We start from the raw sequence: 26,643 nt of genomic DNA, 5'->3' as shown, positions 1-26,643 counted from the left end.
TGCAGAACCTCACATCTTTAAGCTCTCCCTTGACTATGGAGATGCTTCGAGATTTGCTTGGCTTGATTTTCATCCGGGCCCATTTGATGTTATCCTGCAGTTTTGCAAGTAGCCGCCTGGTGCATGCTGCAGTGGTGGTCAGTGTAGTCATGTCATCCATGTATGCTCGGATAGGTGGGAGACGGAGCCCTTCCTTAGTTCTCTCACCGCCGACCACCCATCTCGATGCCCTGATGATGACTTCCATGGCCATAGTGAAGGCCAGAGGTGAAATTGTACAGCCTGCCATTATGCCCACTTCCAAGCGCTGCCATGTTGTTGTGAAGTCAGGTGTTGTGAAACACAATTGCAGGTCTTGGAAATAGGCCTTTACCAGTGTAGTGATGGGTTCTGGTACGTGGAAAAAGTTGAAGGATTCCCAGAGGAGTTCATGGGGAACTGGGCCAAAGGCATTGGCCAGGTCGAGGAAGATGACATAGAGGTCTCTCTTGTCTTTCTTAGCTGTTTGGATCTGGTGCCAAATCATACTAGTATGTTCCAGGCAACCAGAGAAACCAGGAATGCCTGCTTTCTGTACAGATGTATCAATGTACTTGTTCCTTTCCAGGTAAGTGGACAGCCTCTGTGCTATTATACTGAAAAAGATCTTCCCTTCGACGTTGAGAAGGGAGATTGGTCGGAATTGACTGATGTCTGTCGCATCCTTCTCTTTCGGGATTAGCACACCACCAGCCCTTCGCCATGCCTTTGGTATTATTTCCTTCTGCCACACTATCCTCACGAGCCTCCAAAGAAAGTGTAGAACATCCGGGGCGTTCTTGTAGAACTTATATGGTACTCCATTAGGCCCAGGAGCTGAGGCCGCTCTTGCTCGTCGGACAACGTTCTCTACTTCCTTCCATTTTGGAGGGTCAGTGTCCAGATTGAATTCTGGTGGTTGAATAGGTGGGATGTCATGTGGGATGATTATCTGCTCATGCCTTTTCGTGTCCTGGTGGACCTTTTCCAGATGTTCTTCCAGTTCTGGCTTTGGAGTTTTTAGGATTCCGCACTTTTCCTTTGCGAAGAGGTCTTTGACAAACTTAAAGTTTTTTTTATAGAACCGTGTTCTTGAGTGTTCCTTATTCCTACGAAATTTCCTTAAGTTTTCCGCTCTTCGCAAGGTTGCCAGCCGACATTTGATGTCTGCTTGGAGTAGCATGAGACCTTCTCTCTCTGCATATGAGGCCTTCTTCCACTGCTTTCTCAGCTGCCTTCTCTCTCTGACAAGTATCTCGATCTCTTGCTGCCTCCTAGATTTGGCTGGCGCGGGTGGTGTCTTGCCACTTCTCCTTTCGTTTACTCCAAAGCGCTCTTCTCCGTAGTGGTAGATAATGTCTCCCATCCTTTCAAGCTTTTTCTCTGCTGTTCCTACCTGTTGTTCCAAGATTTTTGTCAGGTCGTTGTTGATTGTTTCCCACTCTCTCTTTTCAACAGCTTGGGGCCACTTCACACTCGGTCTGTGCCCTTTGACCTTTTCCTCTTTTCCTCTTTCACAGTTTTATTTGAGACGACTGTTCAACCATCAAGATGAATTGTCCTGTCAAACAGCAGATCCCTTTGTTTCTTGGGACCTAGAACTACCGTTTTGTCTCAGTTTAACCTGTTTGGGGTGCAAGCCCGAAATCGGAACGAAAATGACAACAACTGCAGGGCGCGAAATTCAAAATCTATTTTTTTTTTTAATATTTAACTTTTACACATTAACAAGTCCAATACAGCATTTGAAAGATAAACATCTTGTCAATCCAGGCAACATGTCAGATTTTTTAAATGTTTTACAGAGAAAACACCACATATATTTATGTTAGCTCACCACCAAATACAAAAGTGGACAGACACGTATGGATATGATTATGAAGTATGAATTATGATTCAAGTAGCATGCACAAGCCAACCGAAATAAACTAAAACCAACCTAAAGAGCCCAGAAAAAAACTACCTCAGATTACAGTCATATAACATGTTACACAATAAATCTATGTTTTGTTCATAAAAAGTGCATATTTTAGCTATAAGACAGTTTTACATTGTTGCTACCAAAAATGCTAACACATAGCTAGAGTCTGAATCCAGACGGGAGTAGCCAGAGAAAATACATACACCAACGTCGGCTACTAATTACACCTCATAAAACATTTCAGAAAAACATATGGTGGATAGCTAATGAAAGACAGATATCGTGTGAATAAAGCCAACATTTCCGATTTTTGAAGTGTTTTACAGCGAAAACACAATATATCGTTATATTAGCTAACAACATAAGCTAGCATAAGTCAGCACTAGCATTGGTCAAGCGTTAGCCTAGCACAGTTAGCCCAGTTAGCACAGCACAGCTCAACAGATATATGAAAAAGCATCCCAAATTGGGTCTTATCTTTGTTGATATTCCATCAGAATGTTGTAACGGGGTCCAATGTCCAGTAGAGTCTTTAGTTGGGTTCCAGAACAAATTATTTCCCTCTTTGGTTAGCAAGCACAATAGCATTGCGGCGCTACTCAGCGTTTCTTCAAAAAATTCTTCCGTCGTATCACATCTAAAGTCCAGAATAAATTGCAATAATATAATTAAAGTATATTGAAAAAACATACTTTAGGATGATTTTGTGACATGTATCAAATAATATCGTAGTCAGAGATCATATTCAACGTTATCTACCTTCTTCCAGAAGCCGAGACCAAATTCTGCTTCGCGCCCGGAATTTTTTTTTAACTGCGCAGGTCTCACAAGAAGGTGTGTTATTCAGTCCATGGACGAGATATTCGACTCCTTTCAATTCTCACTTCCGCATTACAGCCTGACGAAGGCGTGTGACGTGTTTATATGGTCCCAAGTCAAATGGCCTTTTATAGAGAAGGTCTTAAAGAGACACATCGCATTTTGGAAATCTCAATTCGGCTGGGAAAATGGCTGTAAAAATATTTCTGTTCGACTTAGAGAAACAATTCAAACCTTTTTAGAAACTATAGACTGTTATCTATTTAACAGTAGTAAATATATGCATATTGGAAAATAAAAAGTGTCTTAGGAGGCCGTTTGAAAATGTGCACACATTTTCCAGTTTTTTCAATATTCAGCTTGCATCCCAAACAGGTTTTAAAAGTAAAACATTTGCCACCATCCCCTTTGTTGTCTGAAAGTCTTCCAGGGTAGACATGGGGCTTTACCATGTTTTATCGACATTTACAGCTGTGTGTCATCCGCATAGCAGTGAAAGTTGACATTGTCTTTCCGAATGACATCACCAAGAGGTAGAATATATAGTGAAAATAATAGATGTCCTAAAACGGAACCTTGAGGAACGTCGAAACTTACCATTGATTTGTCAGAGGACAAACCATCCAGAGACAAACTGATATCTTTCCGACAGATAAGATCTAAACCAGGCAAGAACTTGTCCTTGTAGACCAATTCATGTTTCCAATATCTCCAAAAGAATGTACTGATGTCAAAAGCGGCACTAAGGTCTAGGAGCACGGGAACAAATGCAGAGCCTTGGTCTGATGGCAATAAAAGGTAATTTACCACCTTCATGACTGCAGTGTCAGTACTATGATGGGGTCTGAAACCAGACTAGAGCATTTTGTATATATTTTTTGTCTTCAGGAAGGCAGTAAGTTGCTGCGCAATAGCTTCTTCTACCATTTTTGAGAGAAATGGGAGATTCGCTATAGGTCGATCGTTAAAAAAAACAAATCCGGGTCAAGGTTTGGCTTTTTCAGGACGGTCTTTATTACTGCCACTTTTAGTGAGTTTGGTACACATCCGGAGGATAGGGAGCCATTTATTGTGTTCAACATAGGAGGGCCAAACACAGGAAGTAGCTCTTTCAGTAGTTTAGTTGGAATAGCATCCACTAGGCAGCTGCATGGTTTAGAGGCCATGACTATTTTCAGGAATGTGTCGAGAGATACAGGATTAAAGAACTCAAGTGTCTCCATTGATCCTAGGTCCCGGCAGTTCTGTGCAGACTCAGAACATCTGAGTTTTGGAGAAATAGGCTGTTTAAAAGAGGAGTCTGTAAATTTCTTTCTAATGATCATGATCTTTTCGTAGAGGAAGAAGAAGTTTAATGAATTCATCACTGCTGAAGTGAAGGCCATCCTCACTTGGGGAATGCTGCTTTTTATACTGAGCAAGAATATAAACGCAATATGCGTGGGTGGGCATAGGTCTGTCGTTTCTCTTTGCTCATTTGAGTTGTTTTTGTCATATTGTGGACTTGGTCTTTTAACAAATAGGAATATTTTCTGTTTACCATCCCTACCTTGTCACAACACAACTGATTGTCTCAAACACATTAAAAGGAAAGAAATTCCACAATTTAACTTTTAACAAGGCACACCTGTTAATTGAAATGCATTCCAGGTGACTACCTCATGAAGCTTGTTGATGTCTTCACTATTATTATACAATGTAGAAAATAGTAAAAAATTAAGAAAAACCCTTGAATGAGTAGGTGTGTCCAAACTTTTGGCTGGTCCAGTACATCATATTTGGTCATAAAGTTACTAAGAACAGTGTTGCTGTATTGTATTTATTGTAAATGAGCTGATGAGGGCACATTTGACAGGCTTGTTTCCACCACGAGCCATCAATATATTCTCTGTGACAGTGTTTGCTCTTTGTGAGTAAACAACACAGTTGCTGGTTTCCTCGTTTGCATATTGTTAATTTATCAGGCGTCTCTAAGTACGGCGGTGGCAGTACCACTCAGAACCCTTCCTGTCAAACAACATGACACAGTGATTCAGCTCAGGCCTCCATGGCTCCTGCTCGCTGACAGGTTAGCATTTGTCTCCAAAATGCCAAGCCACCGATGTGACACCGGTGGACAGGCCGCCGCCCGCCACCGCCTGCCGCCAACCCCGGGTCTGACAGCAGTGATGTGCGTGCGTCGCACCCAACTGTCCCCGCCTCGCCCTCGTTGAATCTCTCGCCGTCAAACCACCAACTTTCAGTATGGAGGTGGCAGATTTCTAAATTAAAGATATATGTTGGACTCAATTTGGTAAATGCCTTTCTGATGAGAGAGTGTTCGTGAGAGCAGGGTGGCCTGTGACAGGAGAGATGAGGGTTGCTGTCAGTTAGGCTGTAGTGGCTTGCTGTGCACCAACCAAAGGACCTTCTGTGGGAGTGGAACCGGACGAACCGCTGGGATCCGGTCATACTTTTAGTATAAAATACTCCACTTTTGTGCAGCTTCACTGACAGCTAACGTACGGCCCAAATAATCCCTAATTAATACTGCAACATAGTTCAGAATCTACAGACCGCAACGCACTCCATAATTAAAAGGTCAACGCACTCCATAATTAAAAGGGCACCACACTCCATAATTAAAAGGGCAACGCACTTCATAATTAAAAGGGCACCGCACTCCATAATTAAAAGGGCGCCGCACTTCATAATTAAAAGGGCACCGCACTCTATAATTAAAAGGGCACCGCACTTCATAATTAAAAGGGCACCGCACTCTATAATTAAAAGGGCACCGCACTCCATAATTAAAAGGGCACCGCACTCCATAATTAAAATGGCACCGCACTTCATAATTAAAAGGGCACCGCACTTCATAATTAAAATGGCACCGCACTTCATAATTAAAAGGGCACCGCACTGCATAATTAAAAGGGCACCGCACTCCATAATTAAAATGGCACCGCACTTCATAATTAAAAGGGCACCGCACTCTATAATTAAAAGGGCACCGCACTCCATAATTAAAAGAGTAACACACTCCATAATTAAAAGGGCAACGCACTCCATAATTAAAAGGGCACCGCACTCCATAATTAAAAGGGCAACACACTATATTAAAAGGGCACCACACTCCATAATTAAAAGGGCACCGCACTCAATAATTAAAAGGGCAACATACTCCATAATTAAAAGGGCAACACACTCCATAATTAAAAGGGCAACACACTATATTAAAAGGGCACCACACTCCATAATTAAAAGGGCACCACACTCCATAATTAAAAGGGCAACATACTCCATAATTAAAAGGGCAACACACTCTATAATTAAAAGGGCAACACACTCCACAATTAAAACTCCATCATTTATTTTGCCTGCAGTTATCTCCATTGTCCTTGGAGGATGCATTGCTAATACTATGTAGGAGGAAGATATTTTCCTTATCCTTATTTTGAAAATGAATGCTGAAAATTACAACATGAGAGACAATGTATTATAGAAGTCAAGGGTTACTCATGCGTCAGATAAATTGCTGTTTTTTAAACCTCTAACCAACGTATCTGTAATGTAATTATTACTATCACATAGCACATTTATAAACACAATCCTACCTCAAACCCATCTATTCAATACTTCTTCTCCCTGCTCTGTCTCTAACACACTTCTAACACACAACGTGTTGAGAGAATTGACGATATACACATATATATATATAAATATCCCAATTTGTCTGAAACTCATTTTAGACATGTTTTCATTCCGTGTTTAAAGCTTTCTTCCTCAAGTTCCATTTAGACAGTTCCTTCTTTCTATAAGTCTCTCTCTTTTGACAGTTTTGTTGTTGTTTCTGTCCAGCTGGTGATTCGTTTTAGTTCTGGCGTCACCGGCGGAGACTGAGTGCTGCTGTAGAGGCTCTCGCCATGCGAAACTGTATCGCAGCCATAAAACCGAAGAGAAACACTCTTTTGCTATTGACCTGTCAAAAGGGCAGCGGGAGTATAATACAATACATTCAGATGTGATGCCAAAGAAAACAACTTGGGATTTTGTGGCTTTTAAACAGACACCTTAAAACATGATAACAAAAAAAACTGACCAACAAAAAAGAGATTGTCTTTCACACACCCCCTCCTCCCCCACACACACAAACACGCTTTTGAACTTTTCTTTCTTCCTCGGCTGACACAAATAAAAAGCATGTGATCAGAGTCAACACAGACACAGTGCTCTCTTCTCCTCAAGGAACAGAAACACATGTGGACTGGTCTGACTCACAGAATAGTTGGCCAAGCAGCATCTTCATATTTGACCTTTGACTGCACTGAGGAGTGGGTACAGCCCTTCACTGAGAAGTGGGTACAGCCCTTCACTGGGGAGTGGGTACAGCCCTTCACTGAGGAGTGGGTACAGCCCTTCACTGAGAAGTGGGTACAGCCCTTCACTGGGGAGTGGGTACAGCCCTTCACTGCAGAGTGGGTACAGCCCTTCACTGAGGAGTGGGTACAGCCCTTCATTGCAGAGTGGGTACAGCCCTTCACTGAGGAGTGGGTACAGCCCTTCTTCACTGAGGAGTGGGTACAGCCCTTCATTGAGGAGAGGAAGTCCTGACATAATGGTCTTTATTCCCTTCAGGAGGAGAGGAGAGGAAGTCCTGACATTATGGTGGTCTACTCTACCTGACACAGTACTTCCTGTCTGCAGGAGCACCAATACATTTCTCTCTATCTGACACAGGACGGAGAAAGAGGATGTAAGAGAGAGAGAGAGAAAGAGAGAGAGAGAGAGAGACAGAGAGAGAGAGACCATCGTGACAAGAAATGTGTTGCGTCATCTTGGTGATATGAGCCACAGCTTTTGCTTCATTTAAAACAAAGCGACATTTAAAATGGCTTGAAACCTCTAAGACCTTAGCTTTGCTACAAGGCTCAGTAGAGAATTTAATCCAGGTGCTTTTCACAGCTACATTTCCTACCAATCGATATAGGATGATGCTGGCTTTGGGTTCTCTTCTGCTTGTTTGGTCTCCAGTGATTAGTGAACCTTTTTTTTTTTTTTTTTACTTTCTTTATATAATTGTTTTATGTCTTCCCCTAGACAGAAAGTTATTATGGGAAAAGGTTGGTCTAAAGTGCCTCACAGTGTCTGTCCCCGAGGTCCCTCACGGCTACATTGTTTTCCCTGATTTATTTGGCCTATGTGAAAAATTATGAGTTTTCCAGCATGCATGCAATATTACGCCAAAATGTAAAACTCATGCAGCACTGCTCCTACCACTTCAGACCACATATTATAAAGGAGGATCATTCATAGAATTGGACTCACAGGGAAATATGGGATTCATAAATACAGACTCCTCTGTGATTAACAACACTTTCTGGACACAATTGTGCCTCAAAACGAATAAAAACACAATTTTCATCATTTAGCATTGACGAATGGCACCACAATTGAGTCAATTTGAAAGTGAGCAGCCATTTCTAGAGAGCCATGATTCACAGAAAATAATTTGTATGTGAACTGTAACTCAGTAAAATGTTGTATGTTGTGTTTATATTTTGGGTTCAGTATAGATTGTGCTAGCTGAACTCGGTGCTCTAAATGGCAAGAGTTCTGGAATCGGAACCCCCAGTGTACTCTGAGAAGTATAATTAGTTTATTCATGTTCTCTGATGTACCAGTGATTCTCAAAGAACAGATAGATCTCTACAGCCGCCACAGCATCAAAACAATTAATAGTTGGCTTTGATAAGGGGATATCACAGTTCAGAATCAACAACACAAAGTAAACACAGAGAGACGAGCGGTGTGTGTGGTGAATGCTTATCGCTGTCTGGACGGCCCAAACTCTCTGGTAGATTAATTATCACTTTTGTTTGACACCCCGTTCACACATTGGGCCTGGCAAATTGAATGCAGCAAATATCAGCTAGACAAACAAAATATTAAGTGTGTAAATATGCGTTGTTTTTATTTTTTTATTTTTGTATTTCTCCCGTCTGCTCCGCATTATGGCTTCCCCAAAAATATATAATAAAAAACACAAAGGTTAATTGGGCCCCAATGTAGAGACTACTGAAAGCCTATTGTTTCTCATGAAGATTTTCTTTGCTCAGGACCAAAACTTTATTTTGAATGTAACTACAGAACAGAGCTGCTGGGAAAATAGAGCCTTATTCTGAACTTCTAGAACCAGACTATCCTATATAACATGTTCATCATTGTCATATGCTGAACGGAGAGCAACATCTTTATCAGACACTTTGCCATGTGAAAACCTCCTCCAGACCTATATCCTGCAATTATCCTGCTTTCTCAAAGACTCAAGTCAAATGTTAAGACATAATAGCATTGTCAGTATTTTAGATGAGAAGATAATCATAAGAAATCAGATTCTACTCTATTTATTTCATGTAAAATATAAAATATATCACTGCCATAAATGTCACGTCACTTACAGTATAGCAGAAGAGAAAATGTTGGGCCCCTGGGCAGTTCCTATAGCAACAGGGCAGATTCTATAGGTGTTGCTGTCTCTGGGGCAGTTCCTATAGCAACAGGGCAGATCCTATAGGTGTTGCTGTCTCTGGGGCAATTACTATAGCAACAGGGAAGATCCTATAGGTGTTGCTGTCTCTGGGGGTGTTCCTATAGCAACAGGGCAGATCCTATAGGTGTTGCTGACCTTGGGGCAGTTCCTATAGCAACAGGGCAGATCCTATAGGTTTTGCTGTCTCTGGGGGTGTTCCTATAGCAACAGGGCAGATCCTATAGGTGTTGCTGACCTTAGGGCAGTTCCTATAGCAACAGGGCAGATCCTATAGGTTTTGCTGACTCTGGGGCAGTTCCTATGCAACAGGGCAGATCCTATAGGTGTTGCTGACTTTGGGGCAATTACTATAGCAACAGAGTCGATACTATAGGTGTTGCTGACTCTTGGGCAGTTCCTATAGACACAGGGCAGATCCTATAGGTGTTGCTGTCTCTGGGGTGGTTACTATAGCAACAGAGTAAACACAATTTATATATATATTTTTTTCCTTTATTTAACCAGGTAGGCAAGTTGAGAGAAAGTTCTCATTTACAATTGTGACCTGGCCAAGATAAAGCAAAGCAGTTCAACACATACAACAACACAGAGTTACACATGGAGTAAAACAAACATACAGTCAATAATACAGTAGAAAAATAAGTCTATATACAATGTGAGCAAATGAGGTGAGATAAGGGAGGTAAAAGGCAAAAAAAGGCCATGGTGGCGAAGTAAATACAGTATAGCAAGTAAAACACTGGAATGGTAGATTTGCAGTGGAAGAATGTGCAAAGTAGAGTTAGAAGTAATGGTGTGCAAAAGAGCAAAATATATAATTAAATACAGTAGGGGGAGAGGTAGTTGTTTGGGCTAAATTATAGATGGGCTATGTACAGGTGCAGTAATCTGTGAGCTGCTCTGACAGCTGGTGCTTAAAGCTAGTGAGGGAGATAAGTGTTTCCAGTTTCAGAGATTTTTGTAGTTCATTCCAGTCATTGGCAGCAGAGAACTGGAAGGAGAGGCGGCCAAAGGAAGAATTGGTTTTGGGGATGACCAGAGAGATATACCTGCTGGAGCGCGTGCTACAGGTGGGTGCTGCTATGGTGACCAGCGACCTGAGATAAGGGGGGACTTTATCTATCAGGGTCTTGTAGATGACCTGGAGCCAGTGGGTTTGGCGAGTATGAAGAGTATGAAGCGAGGGCCAGCCAACGAGAGCGTACAGGTCCCAGTGGTGGGTAGTATATGGGGCTTTGTTGAAAAAATGGATGGCACTGTGATAGACTGCATCCAATTTATTGAGTAGGGTATTGGAGGCTATTTTGTAAATGACATCGCCGAAGTCGAGGATCGGTAGGATGGTCAGTTTTACGAGGGTATGTTTGGCAGCATGAGTGAAGGATTATTTGTTGCGAAATAGGAAGCCAATTCTAGATTTAACTTTGGATTGGAGATGTTTGATGTGAGTCTGGAAGGAGAGTTTACAGTCTAACCAGACACCTAGGTATTTGTAGTTGTCCAAATATTCTAAGTCAGAACTGTCCAGAGTAGTGATGTTGAACGGGCGGGCGGGCAGGTGCAGGCAGCGATCGGTTGAAGAGCATGCATTTCATTTTATTTGTATTTAAGAGCAATTGGAGGCCACAGAAGGAGAGTTGTATGGCATTGAAGCTCGTCTGAAGGGTTGTTAACACAGTGTCCAAAGAAGGGCCAGAAGTATACAGAATGGTGTCGTCTGCGTAGAGGTGGATCAGAGACTCACCAGCAGCAAGAGCGACATCATTGATGTATACAGAGAAGAGAGTCGGTCCAAGAATTGAACCCTGTGGCACCCCCATAGAGACTGCCAGAGGCCCGGACAACAGGCCCTCCGATTTGACACACTGAACTCTATCAGAGAAGTAGTTGGTGAACCAGGCGAGGTAATCATTTGAGAAACCAAGGCTATCGAGTCTGCCGATGAGGATGTGGTGATTGACAGAGTCAAAAGCCTTGGCCAGGTCAATGAATACGGCTGCACAGTATTGTTTCTTATCGATGGCGGTTAGGATATCGTTTAGGACCTTGAGCGTGGCTGAGGTGCACCCATGACCAGCTCTGAAACCAGATTGCATAGCGGAGAATGTATGGTGGGATTCGAAATGGTCGATGATCTGTTTGTTGACTTGGCTTTCGAAGACCTTAGAAAGGCAAGGTAGGATAGATATAGGTCTGTAGCAGTTTGGGTCAAGAGTGTCCCCCCCTTTGAAGAGGGGGATGACCGCAGCTGCTTTCCAATCTTTGGGAATCTCAGACGACACAAAAGAGAGGTTGAACAGGCTAGTAATAGGGGTTGCAACAATGTCGGCAGATAATTTTAGAAAGAAAGGGTCCAGATTGTCTAGCCCGGCTGATTTGTAGGGGTCCAGATTTTGCAGCTCTTTCAGAACATCAGCTGACTGGATTTGGGAGAAGGAGAAATGGGGAAGGCTTGGGCGAGTTGCTGTGGGGGGGGGGGGGGGGGGGGGGCAGTGCTGTTGACCAGGGTAGGGGTAGCTAGGTGGAAAGCATGGCCAGCCGTAGAAAAATGCTTATTGAAATTCTCGATTATAGTGGATTTATCGGTGGTGACAGAGTTTCCTATAGTCAGTGCAGTGGGCAGCTGGGAGGATGTGTTCTTATTCTCCATGGACTTTACACTGTCCTAGAATCTTTTTGAGTTTGTGTTGCAGGAAGCAAATTTTTGCTTGAAAAAGCTAGCCTTGGCTTTTCTAACTGCCTGTGTATATTGGTTTCTAGCTTCCCTGAAAAGTTGCATACCACGGGGGCTGTTCGATGCTAATGCAGAATGCCATAGGATGTTTTTGTGTTGGTTAAGGGCAGTCAGGTCTGGAGAGAACCAAGGGCTATATCTGTTCCTGGTTCTACATTTCTTGAATGGGGCATGTTTATTTAAGAGGGTGAGGAAGGCATTCAAAAAAAATAACCAGGCATCCTCTACTGACGGGATGAGGTCAAAATCCTTCCAGGATACCCGGGCCAGGTCGATTAGAATGGCCTGCTCGCTGAAGTGTTTCAGGGAGCGTTTGACAGTGATGAGTGGAGGTTGTTTGACCGCTGACCCATTACGGATGCAGGCAATGAGGCAGTGATCGTTGAGATCTTGGTTGAAAACAGCAGAGGTGTATTTAGAGGGCAAGTTGGTTAGGATGATATCTATGAGGGTGCCCGTGTTTACGGCTTTGGGGTGGTACCTGGTAGGTTCATTTATAATTTGTGTGAGATTGAGGGCATCAAGCTTAGATTGTAGGATGGTTAAGCATGTTCCAGTTTAGGTCACCTAGCAGCATGAGCTCTGAAGATAGATGGGGAGCAATTAGTTCACATATGGTGTCCAGAGCACAGCTATGCTACGCTGTAGATGCGGCTGTCCTTGGGGGCCATAGTTGTGTAAGTGCTCCCCAGTCAACTGTAAATGTATTACTTTGCTTAGTTACAGTTTGCTAATGCTAAACACAAAGTCCTCCAGCTAATCAGATCTGTGAACTGGAAACAAATTAGGTTTTCAGAAAGTCTTTTTCATTCCTGATTGAGACTTTCACTGAGCGCTTGTGTTCATTTTTCTTATTTACGCAGCAGAGGACATCAATTATCAATTTTCACATGAAGAGCGGAAAGCGTGAATTGAGTTCATAGAAAACGGTCCAAGTCTGCTGCTGCATTGACTCAAATGCCACTCCAAAAAGGGAGTGTTTGATGGGTACAGATTTCTCGCTATTGTAATTCACTAGAACCACACAAGGTTTTCTCTAGAGATAGCCGTGAGTCATAAAGCAGTCGATATCAGTCCAAATCCAGTTAATGGAGAGGAGTATGTTGACAATATCTGTATAGAAAAAAGAAATCGCACACAAAAAATGTCTGTCTAAAAGTATTATCCCTGCCGTTCATGTCAGATAGCTATGACTGTACAGCCATCATCAGCAATGCATTCATCCGTTCTTACTCACTTGGACTATCCAAGTCAATTCCTAGACATGTGAATTGATTCGCTGTGTCTTTACATTACACAGAGGCGGGTCTTTCTGGTCTTTACATCCCTGTGATTACTGTCTCTATATGCCTGTGTGGTGTGAGCACTTGTTTAAACTCATTCGGCCCTGAGTGGAGCTCATGGGCAGAGCGGCTATGACAGCGTGAGAACCCGAGAAGACTTAGTGGCTCTGGGGTGCAGAAAAGGGTGTCTGGAGGGGCCTCGATTGGCTAGACCAGTATATTTTACCATGGGCTGGACACTGACTTATTGTGTATTCGTCTGTCCTATTGTCGATAGACTGTCTTCTTCTTTGCTTGTCTCTCTTCCTCTTTCTTTTCTCTCTCTCTGTCTCTCTTTCTCCGTACTTCTCTCTATTGTATCTCTGTATGTCTCTCTCTCTCTCTGTCTCTCTCTCTCTCTCTCTGTCTTTTTCTCTCTCTCTATCTTTCTGACTTTCTTTTATCCATCTCTCATCCTTTACCTAATAATGTTGTGAGGGGATGCTAGGGGATATTTTAAGATACCATAAAATGACAGCGTTTGTAAGATCCACCTTTTGATAAACTGTTTCAAGTCTGTCTGTTCACAGGAGTGTGCCTCAGTGCGTCAGATTCCATGCTGAAAAGGTAGAGGCTTTCCAAGCTGCCGAGTAATTAAGACATGCAGCTAACTAATGGATAACACACTGATAAAAATTACATGTAACACTGTTTCCACACTGAAGAGGAGTATCCCCTTCCTCGTCCGCAGAGCTACCCGTTGTAATTAGACTGTCCAATTATGGCACATTTCTCTTTAATTATGGTATTTTTTCCCATGCTTGTCAGTCAGACAAGGAGGACACTATAGTTATGTCATTCCTTCTGTCTTACTCAAAACAACGACACATTACTGAATGTACTTTAGTTCAAATAGCCTGAAACAGAAGTGTTTATGTGCAGTTAACCTCACCATCCTGGTGGCAGTAGTGATCCACTCTTCATAGAATTCAACAGTCCATTTAATCCAGGACCTTTTGGGGGGGTCTTGCATTCTGTTCATGTGTGATTCTATAGTTAGGAATATTTGAAATAAAAAACACATTACTGAAAATGAATAACTCATTATTATTGTGGATCCACTGTCAATGATAACAACAATGATATTATCATCTTGCAGCTAACTAATTCAACGTCATTCTCTCAACACTAAATCTGAACTCCTGGAAACACGGCATTCATTTTGTACAATATCCTTTCTTTCAGAAGGAGGCCCCCTCTACTGTATTGATTTGTCTGTTTTCTGAGGAAAAGATGAGACTCTGTCAGACTTCCATCATGGGATCAATTTCACCCGGCGCTGCAGGTACATAACTCACTGGATAATGGCTACAGAAGAGTTTCTCTCTCTCTCTCTCTCTCTCTCTCTCTCTCTCTCTCTCTCTCTCTCTCTCTCTCTCTCTCTCTCTCTCTCTCTCTCTCTCTCTCTCTCTCTCTCTCTCTCTCTCTCTCTCTCGTTCCCTTCGTCCTCCCTGAGCACCGGACCTCATTAGGCTATCACTAGGATTAATTAGCTGGATTGCGGCACAAGTGAGTAATCGCAGTCTAAAGGGCGGACATCCTGGAGTTTATCGTTAATTGAGGAGGGATCGATCGCTGCGAGGCGGGGTGTAAGAAGGAAGCGAAGCCCGGTGCGTCTGGAAGTCGGACAAGCTCACCGTTCAATTGATGTGGAAGACTTTACATTGAGAACACATCACTCACACCCTACGGAAGAGGTCTGCAGGAAATAGGGCCTGCTGGGGTTTTATTACCACCCTCCTCTTCCCCGATCGACGCTGTTCCATCACTTCCCACCTTCACACAAAGTAGAATTGTAAACCATGATCATGTGTCACAGAACTGATTGTGACAAGCTGTTGTTGACATCAGTGGCACACAAGGCCCTGGTTCTCTTCATCAAGCATTAGTACATTTACTGTAGGACAACACAGAAAAACACATGAGTAAAACACCCTTACTTGGGCTCTAGCTATGTGCTATGATTAAAACACAGTGCTAGCCCAGCCCTGGTCTACAGACTCCTTAGCAGCCTGGCTTAGTGAAACCTAACTCTCACGCCTGGAGTCTGGCTGGAAAATGTAAGCTACCTCTCCATGGCCCACCTGCCAGCCAGTCGCTCTGGGATTTGGCTTCCATCGTGGAGTTAGGGCTGTTGAGAGGCAAGCTTTTTATTTTCTCTTCAGATTTCTTTCATGCTACACAAGCACAACATTCATCACAGTTTTAATCTGCATGGAATAGGTTGCTTTTTATGGTTAGGGTTGGTGGTTAGGGTTACCATGGTGAGAGAGGGAGAGCGGTGTGGGGCTGTATGGTTGGGCTGTCAGCTTCCATTAATCCAGTAGTTCTACAGTTGCCTGTCAGCCTGCCATGCACATAAAGGCACAGAACCAAACCCTACTAATGCTGTATGTCTGTGTGGAGGGATCCCCATCCATTTTCTATTAATACGCCCTGACGGGAAACTTAGCTAAATAAAAAAAATCTAGCTAGTAATTAATCACCAAGTCCCCTGGTGTACGGGGCATCTGCGTTGCTTTAGTAATACGTCTCTGGAGTGTGTATTTCATAACCTTCTGCATTACATTTGAACCTGAACAGAGTTAGAAATCACTAAAACATTATTTTATGTCATTTTTCCATCATGACCCTTCATCTACTTTGCTAAGTATGGGTCTCATACTTGTGAAACACGTAATTAAAAAAAATATGTATGCAAATGTTTGACCCGGTACCGGAATAGTGACATCCTTGATGTTATGGGTCAATTCGGCCCTCAATTTGATGTTGACCTTAGTCTATATATACAAAAATAAAAAGCTGCTTTCTGCACAGAATTCGCGCAACCATGCTGATCACATAAATAGATGTATGATTTCCCTATGATGCTCAGAGGCTGAGCAACAAATACCTAAAGTAAATCAAATCAAATCACATTTTACTTGTCACATGCGCCGAGTACAACAGGTGTAGACCTTACAGTGAAATGCTTACTTACAAGCCCTTAATTAACCAACAATGCAGTTTTAAGAAAATACCTAAAAAAAAGTAAGAGATAAAAGTAACAAATAATTAAAGAGCAGCAGTAAAATAACAATAGAGAGGCTATATACAGGGGGTACCGGTACAGAGTCAATGTGGAGGCTATATACAGGGGGTACTGGTACAGAGTCAATGTGGAGGCTATATTCAGGGGGTACCGGTACAGAGTCAATGTGGAGGCTATATACAGGGGGTAACGGTACAGAGTCAATGTGGAGGCTATATACAGGGGATAACGGTACAGTCAATGTGCGGGTGCCTCGGTGTCTAGGTCATTGAGGTAATATGCAAATGTAGGTACAGTTATTAAAGTGACTATGCATAGATAATAACAGAGAGTAGCAGCAGCGAATAAGGGGGAGGGGGGGGGGGCAATGGACAGAGTATGGGTAGCCATTTGATTAGATGTTCAGGAGTCTTATGGCTTGGGGGTAGAAGCTGTTTAGAAGCCTCTTGGACCTAGACATGGTGCTCCGGTATCGCTTGCCATGCGGTAGCAGAGAGACCAGTCTATGACTAGGGTGGCTGGAGTCTTTGACAATGTTTAGGGCCTTCCTCTGACACCGCCTGGTATAGAGGTCCTGAATGGCAGGAAGCTTGGCTCCGGTGTTGTACTGGCCGCACGCACTACCCTCTGTAGTGCCTTACGGTCGGAGGCCGAGCAGTTGCCAAACCAGGCAGTAATGCAACCAGTCAGGATACTCTCGATGAAGCAGCTGTAAAACCTTTTGAGGATCTGAGGACCCATGCCAAATCTTTTCAGTCTCCTGAGGGGGAATAGGTTTTGTCGTGCTCTCTTGACGACTGTCTTGGTGTGATTGGACCATGTTAGTTTGTTTGTGATGTGGATGCCAATGAACTTGAAGCTCTCAACCTGCTCCATTACAGCCCCGTTGATGTGAATGGGGTCGTGCTTGGTCCTCCTTTTCCTGTAGTCCACAATCATTTCCTTTGTCTTAATCACGTTGAGGGAGAGGTTGTTGTCCTTGCACCACACGGTCAGGTCTCTGACCTCCTCCCTATAGGCTGTCTCGTTGTTGTCGGTGATCAGGACTACCACTTTTGTGTCATCAGAAACGTAATTATGGTGTTGGAGTCTTGACTGGCTGTGCATGTATGAGTGAACAGGGAGTACATGGAACAGAGCACACACCCCTGAGGGGCCCCCGTGTTGAGGATCAGCGTGGTGGATGTGTTGTTGCCTTCCCTTACCACCTGGGGGCGGCCCGTCAGGAAGTTCAGGATCCAGTTGTAGAGGGAGGTGTTTAGTCCCAGGATCCTTAGCTTAGGGATAAGCTTTGAGGGCAATATGGTGTTGAACGCTGAGCTGTAATCAATGAATAGCATTCTCACATAGGTGTTCCTCTTGTCCAGTTGTGAAATGGCAGTGTGGAGTGCAAGAGAGATTGCGTCATCTGTGGATCTGTTGTGGCGGTATGTGAATTGAAGTGGGTCTAGGATTTCTGGGATAATGGTGTTGATGTGAACCATGACCAGCCTTTCAAAGCACTTCATGGCTACAGACGTGAGTGAATAGAGGTCGTTAGTCATTTAGGCAGGTTACCTTAGTGTTCTTGGGCACAGGAACTATGGGGGTCTGCTTGAAACATGTTGGTATTACAGACTCAGACAGCGAGAGACTGAAAATGTCAGTGAAGACACTTGGTCAGCGTATGATCGGAGTACACGTCCTGGTAACCTGTCTGACCCTGCGGCCTTGTGAATGTTGACCTGTTTAACCTCTCTGGGATAGTTGGGACGCTAGCGTCCCGCATGGTCAACATCCAGTGAAAATGCAGAGCACCAAATTCAAATAAATTACTATAAAAATGTTTCTTTCATGAAATCACACATGCAATACACCAAATTAATGCTACACTTGTTGTGAATCCAGCCACAGTGTCAGATTTCAAAAAGGCTTTACGACGAAAGCACACCTAACGATTATGTTAGGTCAGAACATAGCCACAGAAAAGCACAGCCATTTTTCCAGCCAAAGAGAGGAGTCACAAAAAGCATAAATAGAGATTGTGTCACGTTCCTGACCTATTTCTGTTAGTTTGTTGTATGTGTTAGTTGGTCAGGACGTGAGTTTGGGTGGGCATTCTATGTTTTCTGTTTCTATGTTGGTTTAAGGGTTGCCTGGTATGGCTCTTAATTAGAGGCAGGTGTTTGGCGTTTTCCTCTAATTGAGAGTCATATTTAGGTAGGTTGTTTCACAGTGTTCGTTGTGGGTGGTTGTCTCCTGTGTCAGTGTTTGTCGCACCATACGGGACTGTTCGGTTTGTTTGTTCATCGTTCTTTTGTGTAGTCTATTTTCCCTGTTTGTGCGTTCTTCGCGTTATTTGTAAGTTCGTATTTGTTCAGGTCTGTCTATACATTTCGGTTTTGTTATTTTGTAGTTTATTCAAGTATAGGTCTTCATTGTTTTGTCGTGTCTTTATTAAATTATGTATTCACAACCCGCTGCGCCTTGGTTCAATCACTACTCCTCCTTTTCGGTTGAAGAGGAGGAGGACTACCGTAACAGATTGATGATTTTCATCAGATGACACTCATAGGACTTCATGTTACACAATACATGTATGTTTTGTTCGATAAAGTTCATATTTATATCCAAAAATCTCAGTTTACATTGGCGCGTTACGTTCAGTAATGTTTTGCTTCCAAGACATCCGGTGATTTTGCAGAGAGCCACATCAATTTACAGAAATACTCATTCTAAATGTTGATGAAAATACATGTGTTATGCATGGAACTTTAGATAAACTTGCAACCGCTGTGTCAGATTTCAAAAAAGCTTTACCGAAAAAGCACACCATGCAATAATCTGAGTACAGCGTTCAGAGCCCAAACAAGCCAGAAATAGAATTATAAATATTCCCTTACCTTTGATGATCTTGGATCAGAATGAACTCCCAGGAATCCCAGTTCCACAATAAATGTTTGATTTGTTTGATAAAGTCCGTCATTTATGTCCAAACACCTCCTTTTGTTCGCACGTTTGGTACACAATCCAAACTGACGACGCGCTGGCAGGTCCAGGCGAAAGTTCAGACGAAAAGTCATATTACAGTTCGTAGAAACATGTCAAACTAAGTATATAATCAATCTTTAGGATGTTTTTACCATAAATCTTCAATAATGTTCCAACCGGAGAAATCCTTAGTCTTCAGAAATGCAATGGAAACGCAAGCCACCTCTCATGTGAATGCGCGTGACCAGCTCGTGGCACTCTGCCAGACCTCTGACTCAATCGCCTCTCATTTCCCCCTCCTTTATAGTAGAAGCATCAAACAAGGTTCTAAAGACTGTTGACATCTAGTGGAAGCCTTAGGAAGTGCAATATGACCCCATTTCCACTGTATCTTGGATAGGCAAAGAGTTGAAACACTACAAATCTCAGATTTCCTGGTTGGATTTTTTCTCAGGTTTTTGCCTGCCAATTATATGCATATTCTACCTTTTAGGACAGAGTAGCAGGCAGTTTACTCTGGGCACCTTTTTATCCAAGCTACTCAATTCTGCCCCCGTCCCAAAGAAGTTCAAGATCTTACTCACATCGGCCGCAGAGAGCGTCATCCGGAACAGCTGATGCTCTCATGCATGTTTCAGTGTTACTTGCCTCGAAGCGAGCATAGAAGTCATTTAGCCTGTCTGGTAGGCTCGTGTCATTGGAAGCTCTCGGCTGTGCTTCCCTTGTAGTCTGTAATAGTTTGCAAGCCCTGCCACATCCGACGAGCGTCAGAGCGGGTGTAGTACGATTTGGTCGTAGTCCTGTATTGGCGCTTTGCTTGTTTGATATTTAGTCGGAAGACATGGTGTGATTTTTTATAAGCTTCCGGGCTAGAGTCTGGCTCCTTGGAAGCGGTAGCTCTAGCCTTTAGCTCAAAGCGGATGTTGCCTGTAATCCATGACTTCTGGTTGGGGTATGTACGTACAGTCACTGTGGAGTTGACGTCATCGATGCACTTATTGATGAAGGCAATGACTGATGTGGTGTACTCCTCAATGCCATCAGGAGAATCCCGGAACATATTCCAGTCTGTGCTAGCCTAACATGCCTGCCTTCATGCAGACGGTAGTGAAAGCTTCACTTGCAGATTTGTCTTTTAAAATTATTTTAATTCATCTTTTGAGTGTTAATAGAAAACAACACTTTTAAGTCTGTAAGTATGATTATAAAGTGAATTGGAACTTCTTGATAAATGTAAATAATGTAATTTCACGGAAAACTGCACTCACTTCGCTCTTGCAGAGTTTAGTTGCCATGATGTTAAGTCAGAAGCTCCTCCAACTTCCCTGCTTACTTTGGTCTGTATGTTGCAGTTGTAGGAGTCAGATAAGGACTGGGACTGATTTAATGGTTGACTGCCATCTGTGGCTTCTATCCAGAGATCACTGCAGACGAAGATGACAGAACACACACGGACACACACACACGGACACACACACACGGCCACACACACACGGCCACACACACACGGCCACACACACACACACACACACACACACACACACACACACACACACACACACACACACACACACACACACACACACACACACACACACACACACACACACACACACACACACACACACACACACACACACACCACTGCACTTCATCTCCCTTCAGCTTTATACTATACCCTGGGAACCATGGAACTTCCTGAGTGGAACTCAACCATAATTCTAGAAGTGTATATGTCACTCCAATGGTAAGGTCAGGGATGGACCGTAGACGACCACAGGGAGGCAAGGTCTCTTTAACCACAAATCACAGGGCCACTGAGAACGGTACTGTACTGTAGATGCCATTTAGACCTAAAGAAGACATTACTGTAAGAGTACATGGGACACAGAACATACTGTAAACTGGACAAAATAATACAATAACAATGCACAGAATAATTTGTGCAGGGGAATGAATTGAAAACAACGAACAGATGAATGTATACAGGGGAATGAATTGAAAATGATACTCGAAGCTGTCTTCCAAGGCCTTTAATAACACATATAATCCACATTAGGCCTACACATTTTCTGTTTTCTCCTTCTAATCATGTTTCTCCTCATGGCGTGACACTGCCAGCCATCTTCATCTTAATGATATAAGTAGCGCTCACTGATTTGTGACGACTGCTGTGCTATGTAGTTTGTGACTTCATGACCATGCTGTTACAGCCTCTCTCCATGTCTGTCACTGTAATCTCCCTGTGATATGTAGTGTGTGACTGTAGGACCATGATGTTACAGCCTCTTCCCATGTCTGTCGCTGCAATCTCCTTGTCTGTTTAGCCATGATAATTCCCTGTCTGTTTAGCCATGCTAATTCCATGTCTGTTTAGCCATGATAATTCCCTGTCTGTTACCTGTTCTACCTTTGTGCTGTATTACACTACCACCTTCAAGAGATCTGGACATGCCTCTACATGAACTCTAATCTCTCTCTCTCTCCCTCTCCCTCTCCCCCTCTCTCTCTCTCTCTCTCTCTCTCCCCCTCTCTCTCTCTCTCTCTCTCTCTCTCTCTCTCTCTCTCTCTCTCTCTCTCTCTCTCTCTCTCTCTCTCTCTCTCTCTCTCAATTCAACGTGGCTTTATTGGCATGGGAAACGTGTTTACATTGCCAAAGCAAGTGAAATAATCAATAAACAAAAGTGAGAAGACACAAAACAACATCAACATTTTTTTTTTTAAATGAACAGTTAACATTGCACTCACAAAGGTCGTAAAATGATAAAGACATTTTCAAAGTGTTATATTATCCGCTCCGCACAGCAGAGGAAGTGGCTGGAAGGAAATACATGGAACGGAGTCCAACACGTAGTTTCCATGTGTTAGATACTATTCTATTGATTCCGTTCCAGCCATTACAATGAGCATGTCCTCCAATATATCCTCCCACCAGCCTCCTCTGATGTACCATGTTTTAGCAATGTGCAAATAGTTGTAGTATGAGTAGTAGGGGTTTGATTAATAAACAGGTAAATAACAAGATAAATAAACAGATAGATATTGGTGGTGTTTGCACTGTTTGTGCTCCACGGGTTGCCCTTTTCACATTGCGATGGGCATCATACCTTGCTGCTGTGATTGCACGCTGCGGTATTTCGCCTAACAGATATGGGAGTTTATCAATGTTTGATTTGTTTTCAAATTCTTTGTGGGTCTATGTGATCTGTGGGAAATATGTGTCTCTAATTTGGTCATACATTTGGCAGGTGGTTAGGAAGTGTAGCTCAGTTTCCACCTCATTTTGTGGGCAGTGTGCACATAGCCTGTCTTCTCTTGAGAGCCAGGTCTGCCTACGGCGGCCTTTCTCAATAGCAAGGCTATGCTCACTGAGTCTGTACATAGTCAAGGATTTTCTTAATTTGGGGCCAGTCGCAGTGGGCAGGTATTCTGCCAGTGTGTACTCTCTGTTTAGGTCCAGATAGCATTCAATGAATTCTTTCCTGTGTGTCAAATAGTTATCTTTTTGCTTTGTCATAATTTGGTTGGGTCTAAATGTGTTTCTGTCCTGGGGCTCTGTGGGGTCTATTTGTGTTTGTGAACATAACCCCAGAAGCAGCTGGCTGAGGGGACTCTTCTCTAGGTTCATCTCTATTTAGGTGAGGGCTTTGTGGAGTAATGTATGGGCATTGATTCCTTTTAGGTGGTTGTAGAATTTATTAAGAGGTATTTTCTGGATTCTGACAACTAGCGGGTATACTGTAGTCTTAATTCTGCTCTGCGTGTATTGTTTGGGGATTTGCCTTTTACACAAAGTATATTTTTTGCAGAATTCTGCATGCAGAGTTTCAATTGGGTGTTTGTGTTATTTTGTGAATCTTTTGTTGGTGAGCAGACCCCAGACATCACAACCATAAAGGGCAATTGGTTCAATAACTGATTGAAATATTTTTTGCCAGATCCTAATAGGGATGTTGAGTTTTATGTTCCTTTTGATGGCGTAGAAGGCCCTTCTTGCCTCTTAGATTGTTCACAGCTGTAACAGTCCTGACCTGTTTTATGTTGTTTTTATGTGTTTATGGTCAGGGCGTTAGTTTTGGGTGGGCAGTCTATGTTATTTGTTTCTATGTTGGTTTTGGTTTGCCTGGTATGGCTCTTGATTAGAGGCAGGTGGTTTGCGTTTTCCTCTAATCAAGAGTCATATTTAGGTAGGGCATTCTCACTGTTTGTTTGTGGGTGATTGTCTCCTGTGTCCGTATGTATGTTCGTACCACATGGGACTGTAGCGTTTGTTTGTTTCGTTTCGTTTCGATGTCGTCTGTTTCCTGTACGTAAGTTTATGTTTAGTTATGTAAGTTTATGTTCAGGTTTCGTCAACGTCGTTTTCTTGTTTTGTAGTTTTGAAAGTGTTTTGTTTCGTTTCGTGTTGCCATCGTGTTTATAATAAAGATGGCTTATTTCCCACAAGCTGCGTTTTGGTCTGAAGATCCTTCTCTCCTCACCTCATCCGAGGATGAGGAGAGCACAAGCCGTTACAGAATCACCCACCACGCTAAGACCAAGCGGCTAGGGAAAACTAAATGGAGTAAGGGACAGGAGAAGAAGGAGAGATGGACATGGGACGATGTTTTGGATGGAAAAGGTGTCTACACATGGGAGGAGATCCTAGCTGGTAGAGATCGCCTCCCATGGGAACAGCTGGAGGCACTTAGGAGAGCGGAGGCTACCGGAGAGAGGAACCGGAGCTATGAGGGAACGCGTCTGGCACGGAAGCCAAAAAAGCCCGTAAGTAATTCCCAAAAATTTCTTGGGGGGTGGCTAAGAGGTAGTGGGCCAAGGGCAGGTAGGAGACCTGCGCCCACTTCCCAGGCTTACCGTGGAGAGCGGGAGTACGGGCAGGCGCCGTGTTACGCAGTAGAGCGCACGGTGTCTCCTGTACGAGTGCATAGCCCAGTGCGGGTTATTCCACCTCCCCGCACTGGTAGGGCTAGATTGAGTATTGAGCCAGGTGTCATGAGGCCGGCTCAACGCGTCTGGTCTCCAGTGCGTCTCCTCGGGCCGGCATACATGGCACCTGCCTTACGCATGGTTTCCCCGGTTCGCCTACATAGGCCGGTGCGGGTTATTCCACCTCCCCGCACTGGTTGGGCAACCGGGAGCATTCAACCAGGTAAGGTTGGGCAGGTTCAATGCTCAAGAGTGGCAGTACGCCTCCACGGTCCGGTATTTCCGGCACCACCTCCCCGCCCCAGCCTAGTACCTACGGTGTCTACACTATGCACTAGGCTACCAGTGCGTATCCTGAGCCCTGTTCCTCCTCCACGCACTCTCCCTGTAGTGCGTGTATCTAGCCCGGTGCCTCCAGTTCCGGCCCCACGCACTAAGCTACCAGTGCGTCTCCAGAGCCCTGTACAAACTGTATCTTCTCCCCCTACTAATCCTGATGTGCTTGTCCTCAGCCCGGCGTCACCAGTGCCGGTACCTCGCATCAGGGATAGAGTAGGCTTTGAGAGTACAGTGTGCCCTGTCCCTGCTCCCCGCACTAGTAGGAAGGTGCTTATCCTTAGCACGGTGCCTCCAGTTCCGGCACCACGCACCAGGTCTACAGTGCACCATATCCGGCCAGAGCCATCCGTCTCCCCAGCGCCATCTGAGCCATCTGTCTCCCCAGCGCCATCTGAGCCATCCGTCTCCCCAGCGCCATCTGAGCCATCCGTCTCCCCAGCGCCATCTGAGCCATCCGTCTCCCCAGCGCCATCTGAGTCATCCGTCTGCCAGGAGCCTGCAAAGCCGCCCGTCTGCCATGAGCCTGCAAAGCCGCCCGTCTGCCATGAGCCTACAGAGCCATCCGCCAGACAGGAGCCGCTAGAGCCGTCAGCCAGACAGGAGCCGCTAGAGCCGCCCGCCAGACAGGATCTGCCAGAGCCGCCAACCAGACAGGATCTGCCAGAGCCGCCAACCAGACAGGATCTGCCAGAGCCGCCAACCAGACAGTATCTGCCAGAGCCGCCAGCGAGCCATGAGCAGCCAGAGCCGCCAGCGAGCCATGAGCAGCCAGAGCCGTCAGAGAGCCATGAGCAGCCAGAGCCGTCAGAGAGCCATGAGCAGCCAGAGCCGTCAGAGAGCCATGAGCAGCCAGAGCCGTCAGAGAGCCATGAGCAGCCAGAGCCGTCAGCCTGCCATGAGCGTCGAGAGCCGTCAGCCTGCCATGAGCGTCGAGAGCCGTCAGCCTGCCATGAGTGTCGAGAGCCGTCAGCCTGCCATGAGCATAGAGAGCCGTCAGTCTGCCATGAGTGTCGAGAGCCGTCAGCCTGCATGGACCTGCCAGAGCCGTCCAGCCAGGACCTGCCAGAGCCGTCCAAACAGGACCTGCCAGAGTCCTTCAGCCGGGATCTGCCCCTTGTCCCGGTGTTGCCCCTTGTCCCGGTGCTGCCCCTTGTCCCGGTGCTGCCCCTTGTCCCGGTGCTGCCCCTTGTCCCGGTGCTGCCCCTTGTTCCGGTGCTGCCCCTTGTCCCGGTGCTGCCCCTTGTCCCGGTGCTGCCCCTTATTCCGGTGCTGGTCCTTATCCTGGTGCTGCCCCTTGTTCCGGTGCTGCCCCTTGTCCCGGTGCTACCCCTTGTCCCGGTGCTGCCCCTTGTCCCGGTGCTGGCTGTTTATTTAGGGGAAAGTAGTTTTAGGGTGGTCAGTGGAAGGGGTAGACAGAAGAGGGGAGTGACTATGGTGGTGTGGGGACAGCGTCCTGAGCCGGAACCACCACCGTGGTCAACTGCCCACCCGGACCCTCCCCTGGACTTTGTGCTGGTGCGCCCGGCGTTCGCACCTTGAGGGGGGGGGTACTGTAACAGTCCTGACCTGTTTTATGTTGTTTTTATGTGTTTATGGTCAGGGCGTTAGTTTTGGGTGGGCAGTCTATGTTATTTGTTTCTATGTTGGTTTTGGTTTGCCTGGTATGGCTCTTGATTAGAGGCAGGTGGTTTGCGTTTTCCTCTAATCAAGAGTCATATTTAGGTAGGGCATTCTCACTGTTTGTTTGTGGGTGATTGTCTCCTGTGTCCGTGTGTATGTTCGTACCACCATCGGGACTGTTGCGTTTGTTTGTTTCGTTTCGTTTCGATGTCGTCTGTTTCCTGTACGTAAGTTTATGTTTAGTTATGTAAGTTTATGTTCAGGTTTCGTCAACGTCGTTTTCTTGTTTTGTAGTTTTGAAAGTGTTTTGTTTCGTTTCGTGTTGCCATCGTGTTTATAATAAAGATGGCTTATTTCCCACAAGCTGCGTTTTGGTCTGAAGATCCTTCTCTCCTCACCTCATCCGAGGAT

The sequence above is a fragment of the Salvelinus fontinalis genome, chromosome 22, assembly GCF_029448725.1.
Source record: "Salvelinus fontinalis isolate EN_2023a chromosome 22, ASM2944872v1, whole genome shotgun sequence".
Lineage (NCBI taxonomy): Eukaryota > Metazoa > Chordata > Actinopteri > Salmoniformes > Salmonidae > Salvelinus > Salvelinus fontinalis.
This window is presented reverse-complemented; position numbering follows the sequence as displayed.